Source organism: Pongo pygmaeus, chromosome 14 (assembly GCF_028885625.2).
Source record: "Pongo pygmaeus isolate AG05252 chromosome 14, NHGRI_mPonPyg2-v2.0_pri, whole genome shotgun sequence".
Taxonomy (NCBI): domain Eukaryota; kingdom Metazoa; phylum Chordata; class Mammalia; order Primates; family Hominidae; genus Pongo; species Pongo pygmaeus.
The window spans coordinates 57096592-57108498 of NC_072387.2; the positions used below are offsets into that span (position 1 = coordinate 57096592).

At 43.3% G+C, this 11907-nt stretch overlaps 1 long non-coding RNA gene across 1 annotated transcript; it reads right to left on the minus strand.

The window, feature by feature from the left end:
• Positions 1-5940: 5940 nt before the first annotated feature.
• On the minus strand, positions 5941-10082 carry LOC129011627 (uncharacterized). Its single transcript, XR_008493383.1, has 3 exons — positions 10022-10082; positions 6980-7055; positions 5941-6826 (listed from the first exon to the last, which is right to left on the minus strand). It is a non-coding gene; the product is annotated as an uncharacterized LOC129011627 (long non-coding RNA).
• Positions 10083-11907: the final 1825 nt, after the last annotated feature.

An 11907-nucleotide genomic window follows, 5' to 3' on the forward strand; every position in this document is an offset into this window, starting at 1 on the left:
TTGAGCTCAGAAGTACAAGACCAGCCTGGGCAACATAGTGATACCCCATCTCTATTAAAAATTTAAAAAATTAGCTGGGCATGCGGGTGCATGCCTATAATCCCACCTACTCTAGAGGCTGAGGCAGGAGGATCATCTGAGCCTGGGGAGATGGAGGCTGCAGTGAGCTATGATTGTGCTACTGCACTCCAGCCTGAGTGACAGAGTGAGACCATAATTCAGAAAAAAAAAAAAAAAAAAAAGAAAAGAAAAGTTATCCGAAGCTTGAAGCTTGAAGGCATGGGTCGGGCATGGTGAATAGCACAGACAGGTGGAGGACATTCTTTCTGCCACAGAGCCTAAAATATCTATACAAGATTGTGGGAGAAAACCCAACAGCCTTCATTTCCTGCCATGTGTTTCATGTAATTCTTTTATTTTATTTTTTATTTTTGAGAGAGAAAGAGATAGTGTGCTAGTTCTTCGAGAAATGTCTCTAAAGTTTTGGCAGAATCAAAAGGCTAGTACCCCAAGCCCCTTCCTCTCCTGAGGCCCCACACCGCCCACTCCACAGACAGCAAACAGCCCCAGGAGGGTTGCTACTCTGTAATTGCGGTCATGGACCCCTGAGTCTTCATTTTAAAAGAATCCATGTCCTCCTCTGTTTGTGTGTGGGGTGCTGGGAGAGTCTCTAACCTACTTCACTGCAACTGAATAATTTCCAGTTGTCTGTGGATACCGCAGCTGCCTGCAGACTAGGAATATTCTGGTTTCATTTTGAAACAACTCCTAGGCATGCAAGCAAGAAGTATCAAATTTCCTCTCAAACATGTGAACTCAGAGAGGAAGCCAATGTTTGGCTGACTGGTTCCTAGGAGTACAGAGTGAAAACATTGCTTGTATTTATTTAAAATGGCTAAAAAATGAGAACTTTTTTAAAAAAAGTCATCATACGTGGCACAATTCTTTTAAATCCAACAGCAGTTTTTATAGGGAATAATATGTAGATGGATAAATAAGTAGACAAATACTCTTTTTCATTATTTCATTAGGTCAATATGGAAAATGCTCAATAGGCCTTTTGAACATTTTAAAGGACTCCAAAGATGTTGGAGAAAATAGAACATTCATTCTTACTTTTTTAGATAGATAATAATGTAGATGCATAGAGAAATATCCAGAAGGATATTCAACAAAATGTTAACAGTATTTGTCTCTGGATGACAGAATTTAGAGGAGGTTTTTTTTTTTTTGTACTTCTCTCTCTCTCTCTTTTTTTTTTTTTTTTTTTGTGAGACAGAGTCTTCTCTGTCACCCAGGCTGGGAGTACAGTGGCGTGATCTTGGCTCACTGCAACGTCTGCCTCCTGGGTTCAAGCAATTCTCCCTGCTTCAGCCTCCCAAATAGCTGGGATTACAGGTGCCCGCCACCACACACAGCTAATTTTTGTATTTTTAGTAGAGACAGGGTTTCACCATGTTGGCCAGGCTGGTCTTGAACTCCTGACCTCAGGTGATCTGCCCACCTTGGCTTCCCAAAGTACTGGGATTACAGATGTGGTCATCTGGCCTATATTTCTTTTTTTTTTTTTTTTAATATTTTTTTCCTGTATTCCCAGCACTTCAGGGGGCCGAGGCAGGAGGATTGCTTGAGCCCAGGAATTGGAGGCTAGCCTGGGCAACATGGCAGAGCCCTGTCTCTACAAAAAGAATACAAAAATTTGCCAGGCATGGTGGCATGTGCCTGTAGTCTCAGCCACTCGGGAGGCTGAGGTGGGAAGATCACTTGAGCCTGGAAGGTCAAGGCTGCAGTGAGCTGTGATCGTGGCACTTCACTCCAGCCTGGGTGATAGAGTGAGACCCTGGGTCAAAGAAAAAAAAAGTGTGTGTGTATTATATTATATATACATATTTCAGTAGCTTTTGGGGTACAAGTGGTTTTTGGTTATATGGATGAATTATATAGGTGTGAATTCTGAGATTTAGTGCACCCCGTGCTTGGCACAATTGACCTTCCATGCTCCTTAATGTAGAGTTTGCAAAATGGAGCTTTAAGGTACTTCTAAAATAAGTTTTCTACTAACCATCCCAGCTTAGGGGTTCACCACTAAGGGTAGTGGTAATTCTTCAGGAAAATAATGAAATATGTTGATCAGTTGCCTGGCTCAGTCAGCAAACATTGAGGTGCCTATAAAGTCCAAGGAAGGTGTTTTGCTGGATTCTGAAGAAAAGCCTCTCTTTGCTTCCAGTCAGGGCCCAGGTGCGCAGTGTGACAGTTCTGCATGCTGAGCACTTAGGTGAAGAGGACTCTGGACATCAGGGGAACTTGAGGCTATGGGGTTTTCAGTTATCAATCTAGAGTAGCGAAAAAACAAGCTTGAGGGTCACACGACCCTTGTTATCTGTGTCTTCTTGTTCAGGCCCAACACTTCCTGCTATTCTTCTCCACTATGGTCTTGTGTCATCATCTGCAAAATATGAATAAAAATACTTCCTCCCAGGAGTATTGTGAGGATTAAAGGAGACAATATGAATGGCACAAAGTAGGCCTCTAAAAATATTTCTTCCTCCAAGAGCCTGAAGCAAACAGGGGATTTTCAAGAATAATTTCTGTTTGGCTATGGGATATGTTATGTTACCTTTCTGCCTTAAACTGATCCACCAGTTGATTTATATTTTACTTCATCTACCAGTAATATTAATTTCTATTTCTTTTGAACATACAACTGATGATGGGAGAGGCAGATCCAAAGTGCCCTTTGTGGTAGTCTGTTGTGGTTACAATTCACAGAATGCTTACATACATGCACATAAAGAAGAAATGGCTGTGTTTAGAAAAAATGGTCATACGTAAATAAGTTGATTATTTTGGTGATGGGAAACTAAGATTCAATGTCAGAAGAGACCTTTGGTGACTACTAGTAGCTTTTGAGGATCAGAAAAGTTAGATGGCTTTTCCTTTCTTTCTTGCCCTCTCCCATCACACACACATACACACTCACACCACATCCTTTGCCAGCAGGCAGGGAAAGCACTCCCAGGGTGATACTGATATGAATGTCCCTTCCTTGCCCCCAACTCACCCTGCTGAAGTCACATAACTAAGGTCAGCTTTGGGGAGCCAGATGCCAGTCCTGTCCCTTCACTGTCCTCAAGCTCCTGGGATCCTCAGGGCAGAGGTGTATAATGGTTTCCATCATGGTGGAGGGACTGGCACATTTGCCTGTTTCCTGCCTGAGCACCAACTAGAGGAAATGAAACTTACATGGCAGGGCCCTCACTTGCGCCAGCCCTTCTAAGGCCCTAGAACTAGGTTCTCATGGTCGTATGATTTCTGTAAAATCTGTAAGAAATGTTTGAACCACCATCAGTTAAGACCCTGTTCTCTTCCACCCATTTCTGATGTCCCCCCATCATTCTTCCTCATTTGTCAGTGGCATTGTATGTCCGTGCATTTCTAGGGAGTTGCGTGGGAGATTCATTTAGTTTGGGTTTAGTGGGATGTGTGTATGTGTGTTGTAGCCTCTTCCAGATAGAGTTAAGCTGTTGCTGGGAATACTCCTATTGCTCACTGTGCTGACTCCGTGAGTGGGAGCTGTGACAGGAAGGTGAAGGAGACAGAGGCCATGTCATGACATCACCATGTCCTTAAGTATAAGGAGAGTGGAGGATAAACAAGGTTTGAAATGTTTGGAGCTGGAAGATAGTCTATGGAGCATTCTTGCAATTGTCAGTAAGTAGAAAATTCAGTTGTCAAAGAAGACTAGTCAAAATACAAGTTCTTTCCTGTCAGGAATATACTGGAAAATGCAGCACAGATGACTTTAATATACCATATGTATTTTTCTTTCCTGTATTGATGAGAATCGCATGCCACAACATCTATCTCTGAGTTTATATGCAAGTCTGAAGCAGTATTACAAAAGCAAGGTGTCTCTAGCAGTTTATGAATGAAAAAAGCAAAAGCTTGATAGACCTTACGGTCGTATGATTTCTGTAAAATCTGTAAGAAATATTTGAACCACCATCAATTAAGACCCTGTTCTCTTCCACCCATTTCTGATTCCCCCCATCATTCTTCCTCATTCGTCAGTGGCATTGTATGTCAGTGCATTTCTAGGGAGTTGCGTGGGAGATTCATTTAGTTTGGGTTTAACGGGATGTGTATATGTGTGTTGTAGCCTCTTCCAGGTAGAGTTAAGCTATTGCTGGGAATACTCCTATTGCTCACTGTGCTGACGGAGGTTGCAGTGAGCCGAGATTGCGCCACTGAACTCCATAAATAAGTCATTTAATCCTCAAACAAGGAAGCAGTTTCTGTCTTTCTTTTTTTTTTATTCTTTTTTGAGGTGGAGTCTTGCTCTGTCACCCAGGCTGGAGTGCAGTGGGGTGATCTTGGCTCACTGCAACCTCCGTCTCCCGGCTTCAAGCTATTCTCCTGCCTCAGCCTCCTAAGTAGCTGGGACTACAGGCACGTGCCACCACGCCTGGCTAATTTTTTGTATTTTTAGTAGAGACGGGGTTTCACCATGTTAGCCAGGATGGTCTCAATCTCCTGACCTTGTGATCCACCTGCCTTGGCCTCCCAAAGTACTGGGATTACAGGCGTGAGCCACCGTGCCAGGTCGAGATTTTTTTTGGAAAGTTTTCTTAAAAGCGTCTCCTTACCTCTGCTTCTAATACAGCTCTTTTACATGCTGGATTTGAAGTATGGTTGAAAGGTCTAGGCTTGATTGCCAAGAGAAATGCACAGTCAAGTTAGGGTGTACAAAACATAGGTCTCTCAGAAATTATGGCTGGCTGTCAGTTCCTGACAGTGAGGTCTCAAAAAAGGGGAAAGTGAGTTAGTCCTTCTAAAAAGCATAGAGGAGGAGGTTGAAAGGGTTAGAAAGGTCAAGCTTCTTGGAAGCTTTGTGTGGGAATTCCATCACTTTTATCTTCAGAACCCAAGGCAATGATAGCAATGATGATGAAGATGATGTGATGGTGATAATAATGATGATGATGGTACCCTGTACTTACAAAAAGGCTTTCATCTGTAGACTCAAAATGCAACACAACCACTAATTAATTCCAAAGGCAAGGTAGGCAAATATCATTATCTTCAATTTACAGTCCAGGAATTTAACAAGGAAGAAATTAAGCCCTTTACCCAAGGTAATTTCAGAGTGAATATCACAAATGAAGAGTTCCTGCCTCTTCTCTGTCCACATGTCACCTACAGGTAGCTACAGAAGAGCTTTCTTTTATTCCTTCAGAAGTTGTTTTGGAGCCAATTTTTGTGGATGACATTGTGGGACTACAAAAGATGATAACAAAAAGCAGCACATGATTAAATATCAAAATGGAAGGTAAAGGGAAAAAGAATTCTGGACAAAAGAGAGAGCTGTGGAGCTTGAAGGGGGATTCAGAATTTGAATTTCTGGAGAACTATTATGAGAGGCCCTGAGCATCCTTGTACTCGAGCTTGGAATGTTCTTGCTGGTTTTTCCAAGAATGCAAGGGTTTGACTGCTTTTCACTTGGGCCCTTTCTCAGGTTATTTGCTCTGAATAACCTTGAGGGACGAGATAATATCTCCCCCCAACAAAGAGCAGGTTTCCTTACCACCAGCTGTGAAAGAGGTGGATTCCCCAAGCCTAGGTTCTTCTCCTGTAACACAACCTGTTGCATGGCAGCATTTATCTGAGCCCCATGTTGCCCTCTGGGACTTGGAAGCAGGGAAAACAGCTCAAACATAATGCTTATGCTGCTTGGTGACTGTAAGTAATAAGGTCCCTTGTCTCTGACCCAGGAGTCTCATGTTGTCTGACAACATTCATGATACAGTAACAGGCTAACTAATTAGCTTACAAGTAGGATGAAATCAAATCCCACAGCTGGCAGAAACAGCCTGAATAACGTTAGGTGCACCTGCTCTGTGACACTTGTACCCCTCCTGTTATGACACTGAGCACCCTTTATTGTAATTGATTATTTAATTCCTTTATTCCTCACCAGGCTGGAAGCTATGGGAAGAAAGGGCTATTGCATTTCCTTTGCCTAGAAAAGTGCTTGGCATATAGTAGGTTTTTCTCAAATATTTATAGAAGGAGTGAATAAATGGATATAGTCTGTTTAGGAGTACAGAATAAACCTGTTCCCCAGGAGGAAAGAGTTTTAAAAGGTAGGCAGAGTAACTGCCTTCATGTATCCTCGAACATTTCACTCTCTCCTCTGGGGCAGAGCGAGCTCCTTGCTGCACTGACCCCTCCCTTCACAGACTTCACTGAATGCAGGGAGGAGACATAGTAAAATGATGCCACCTCTACCACACAACGATCTGGGGGGCTGCAGCATCTCTGCCTCACCATGATGTGATGGAGTTTCCCTGCCCCAACCTGCTTGTTTGAGAGTATGGTCCTGGTGTGAATGTTTGCTCAATTTCTACATCTCATGGGCATTGGTGGAAAGGAAATCAAGGCCATGCCAGCGGAGGTCACCTTTGGTTTCCTGAGGTCCACAGGTGTGGATGAGAAACATCTGGCCAGGAAACCAGCCTGCCAGAATCCCCAGAGTGAAGACACTCAAGCAGAAGACAGGATGGCTCCTCAGCGTTACTCTGGCCAGTGATCAAATTCTCAGGGTTTGTGGAGCAATTAATTGCTTCATACACATGCTGGGCCACGTTCTTCAGAATGAGGCAGGTCACATCTCCGAATTCTTAACCCTTTTGGAATCCAGGCGCTCACCACTACTGGTGGGAATAACACATCTTCCTCTGAAGGAAGGAACCAGTTGTTCTTAGTGGGAGAAGAGAGCCTTGGGACTGATTTGACTTTTCTCCCAGAGAGCAGGTTCTCCATTTGCCTATTAGGAAAGAGAGGTTGACACAGGTCAAAGATATCACGTCCTCTCCTCTCACCTTTCCTTCTCCCTTCCCTTCCTCCTTCTAAGACACAAACAGAAATAGTATATTAGCTATGACCATGAATATTGTATTTACTAGTGATTTTTACTTACAAGACTGATCCAAGAGGATGTAATATCCTTTTATTTCTTTCAAAGCTCTTCATGGGAGTTAACCTAAAGGAAGAAGCTGAGGCACAAAATACAATTTTAAGGAGTTAACTTGAGTCACAGTGAGGACAGGGGCCCAGGAAAAACTTCCAAGTTGTCTTGGGAAGTGCTCCCTTATGTATTTGTTACAGGCAGGGTCTTTTTTTTTTTTTTTTTTTTTTTTTTTGGTTTGTTTTTTGAGACAGGGTCTCACGCCATCACCTAGGCTGGAGTGCAGTGGCACAATCATGGCTCACTGCAGCCTTGGCCTGCCGGCCTCAAGCAACCCTCCCATCTCAGCCTCCCAAGTACCTGGGATTACAGGTACATGCTACCATGCCTGGCTAATTTTTAAATTTTTCGTAGAGACAAGGTCTCCCTATATTGCCCAGGCTGGTCTCAAACTTCTAGGCTCAAGTGACCCTCTTGCCTCAGTCTCTCAAAATACTGGAATTACAGGCATGAGACCTGACACCCGACCACAGCAGGTTTCTAAAGGCAAAAGGGAACAAGGAATACGCTGATACAAAGTTGTTTAGCAGGAATTCTCACTGGCTTACAGAAGTAATATTGATTCGTGATTGGCTATACCTTGTTGAGCTATAGGGTAAGAGCTATGGTATCTAGCATATGGCATTGTTAGGTTAATGTATGGCCACTTGGTGTCAGTCAGTCTTGAGCCCACATATCAAGTGGCTTCAAGAGGTGATTACTTAGCTCAAGGCGGGGAGACATAATTGCTGTCACATTTCAATGCCTCTTTGGGCCTGATAATTTAAAATGGCTCACATTCTTTGGATAAAGTTTCTTTTCTTTCTCAATGAGATTTTGTTTTTTTTTGTTTTTAACTCAACAAATGTGTATTGAGCCTGTCCAGGGCCAGTCTGGGCCAGTCCAGAGAGTGAGAATAGCAGAGTCGGTGGGTTAAGAACACAGGTTTCTAGTTCGACAGACCTTGACTCAGTCCCATCCTATCTTATTAGCGGTGGGACCTTTGCAGCAACATGGGAGGATACTGGGTGGAAGCCACTGTATTCCTCCCCTGCCTGTCTCCAGGCTTAGCAGCAGCCAGAGAGCCTGTTCTCTGGAAACGCTGCCTGCCACACTTGTTCCTGATGCTGGGATCCCTTTACAGGAAGCATAACCCTTTATTTTAGTTCAAATTAAACAAATACTCAAATGCCCTGGTGGAAGCAGTTAACACCCACAAGTTAAAACTTGCCTGCAGACAATTTCTGCAGTCAGAAATAACTTGCAGACACTTAGCTGGGGGTAGGAGCTGAACACCACAGGGAGGAGACACGAAGTTGGAAAAGAGGAATTGAGAGCCTCAGTCAAAATTCATTACTTCATGCTTTTTCTTTCAACCTGATCTCCCTTCCCTTTCTTATTTTTGAGAGAAAGTTTCAATTCCTGTTACAGCTGAATTCACCGGGAAGTATAGGTAATTTGTCTCCATACTTAACCTGCGCTTTAAGTGTAAAATTTTGGCCATTTATTTAAGGCCTGGCAAGAATTTACTAACTATAAGAAAATCATGTGACTTTCTTAGTGAAATGGCATCAGAAGATTTCCAGGGGCCAAAGAGCACCATAACCAGGTGTAGCTGGAGTCAGGCCATTTTGTGTCAGCCGGTGCCAAAGTCCTTCCAGGTGGTGGCTGCTCTTTCTAAGGATTGTTTGAACTTGGAGCAATCTGATCAAGGCGGGTTTTAGAGTTTCAGGAATGCTGGTGAGCCATGTCTTGCATGTTTAACCCAAAGCTTCCCTGGAGTTGGAGACTGCACTACTTTTCATCCATCATACACTTTTTGGGCACTCGCTTCTTCGTGCTGGGCACTGTGTTAGACTCCGGAAAGGAAGATAATTGTTTAGAAAAGGAAAAAAAATGCTGTTTCTGCCCTGGAAAAATGTGCCTGACACAGAGGCCTTTTGTATTTCTGTTCTGGTCAAATAGCAACTCTCTCCTCGAGGCCATAAATGCTGAAGCTTAGACCTAGTATTTGATAGCACAACAGGGTGACTATAGTCAATAATAATTTAATTGTACATTTAAAAATAACTAAAAGAGTATAGTTGGATGGTTTGTAACACAAAAGATAAATGCTTGAGGGGATGGATACCCTACTTTCCATGATGTGATTATTATGCATTGCATGCCTGTACCCAAATATCTCATGTACTCCACAAATATACAGACCTACTATGTGCCCATAAAAATTAAAAATTAAGAATTAAAAAAAAAATGCCACAAGACAGGAGAGGTAAGTTAGCCTAAAAAGAGCTTGTTAAAAAAAAAAAAATCCTGGGGGAGGGGGGAGGGATAGCACTGGGAGATATACCTAATGCTAGATGACAAGTTAGTGGGTGCAGTGCACCAGCATGGCACATGTATACATATGTAACTAACCTGCACATTGCGCACATGTACCCTAAAACCTAAAGTATAATAATAAATAAAATAAAATAAAATAAAATCTAAACAGTGCTTACCTGGAAAAAAAAAAAAAAAAATCCTTTCTTTACAGTCGAATAATATTTTAGCAATGCTGCCCTCTGCAGAGCAAAACTAGGATTGCAACTCTAGGTGGTTAAATGAACTTCCCAACACTGGTTAATTTGAAGAGAACTGGAAGATTCAATGGTCTTCCAGATTTTTCTCACATCCCCCCCTAAAATAATTGTGAATAATCATGTGCCTCCTTGCATGTTTTTAAGTTGACATCTAAATTTGCCTTATCACGTTAATAGTTGCAAAGGATGTTCTTTCCCACATATTTTCTGAGCTTTAAATAGTTGCAAATTGAGTGTATCCAGTTTAGTTTATGAAAAACACCGTCTGTATCACCTGGTGGGCAAAGCCAGCCCTCATTGTCAAACCAATCAGCTAACTTTGAATTGCTTTCTGACAGAAAAATAGTTTACATGACTGTATTAATCTCGCTGCTGATAAAGACTTATCCGAGACTGGGTAATTTATAAAGAAAAGGAGGTTTAATGGACTCACACTTCCATGTGGCTGGAGAGGCCTCATAATCATGGTGGAAGATGAAGGAAGAGCAATGGGATGTCTTACATGGCAGCAGGCAAGAGAGAAAGAGAGCCAAGCGAAAGGGGAAACCCCGTATAAAACCATCAAATTTTGTGAGACTTATTCATTACCATAAGAACAGTATGTGGGAAACCGCCCCCATGACTCAATGATCTCCCACTGGCACCCTCCCACAACGTGTGGGAATTATGGAAGCTACAATTCAAGATGAGATTTGGGTGGAGACACAGCCAAACCATATCATTGACTGACTTCAATTCAACAGAACTGTGCTTTGGAAGACATCATTGCACTGCTGACTTCTAACACTGAGGCAGGTGACTAGATAGAGCTGGCACAGGTGACCCAGGCATTGCCTCTTTAGGGGTGTCTTCTGAGAAAACAAAAGGAGTTTTACTTTCATGGGACTCTCCTGTCTTAGCTCTAAATTTTCTTATCATCCCATTGTTTGGTGCAAGTTCTTTTTTCTTTTTTTTTTGAGATGGAGTTTCGCTTTTGTTGCCCAGGCTGGAGTGCTATGATGTGATGTTGGCTCACCGCAACCTCCGCCTCCCAGGTTCAAGTGATTCTCCTGCCTCAGCCTCCTGAGTAGCTGGGATTACGGGCATGTGCCACCACGCCTGGCTAATTTTGTATTTTTAGTAGAGACTGGGTTTCTCCATGTTGGTCAGGCTGGTCTCGAACTCCCGACCTCAGGTGATCTGCCCGCCTCAGCCTCCCAAAGTGCTGGGATTACCAGGACAGTGTATTATAAGTTTCAGGATGGTAAAAGGTGTATGTCTTCTCTTGTAAACAGAGAGAAGGGAGATTGTGAAAGGTACAAGAGGCAGGGGAGCAGCCCACTGAGCTACCCCAGGAACTTTCCTGACAATCAGTTTTAAGGAGGACATGCAGAGGTTGAGAATGTGGAACACACATCCCATCTAAGGGGTGACATCCTTCGGTTTGTGGACAGCTGGTCTACTTCGCTGGAGGAGGAACACAGCTCCCCTGGGGCCATGCTCTGGCCACAGACCAGGGTGCAAGATATCATTTATGTTCAGGTAGCTTTTCTTATCTCCCCACTCTTGCTCTGGTCTTTAACAGCTTTCCTTCAGGGGCACATAGAGGGCATGGCTGTGATATGCCTGTGTCATGCTTTTTAAAGAGTAGTCCTCCTGGAAAATAACTTGTCCTTCTCTAGGTCTAGAAGATGACTTTGGCCTCCAGGAGCTGTCTAGCAAAAGCTGAATGCCAGTTTATAGCAGCTGTCTGTTCATACAGACAGGTCAAGAGGTTTCCTGTCTGGTGGGTGGCTGGACAAAGTGCCTAGGGTGGACGAAGATAGTTACACCATAGGGCCTGGGTGAGAGGGAGACACTAAGATGATTCACTGTCTGCTGAGGAGCACCTTGAAAGTCAGACCAGGATATTTCAGGTCCTGCACCACCTGACCACTGCCCGTTGATAGAACCTGCTTCCCCCTTTGCACCATATCTGACTTGCCTTGACTTTCACCTTTGTAAAAATGGGAATCTTTTTAAAGCTATAATACTATTTCCTGATTACTGCTTCCTCTTCACTCCTCTAACATTCTGTACCTTTTTTTTTTTTCTTTTTTTGAAACTGAGTCTCCCTCTGTTGCCCAGGCTGGAGTGCAGTGGCATGATCTCAGCTCATTACAACCTCTGCCTCCTGGGTTCAAGCGATTCTCCTGCCTCAGCCTCCCGAGTAACTTGCATTACAGGCTCATGCCACCACTTCAGCTAATTTTTTGGATTTTTAGTAGAGATGGGGTTTCACCATGTTGGCTAGGCTCAACTTGAACTCCTGACCTCAAGCGATCCACTCACCTTAGCCTC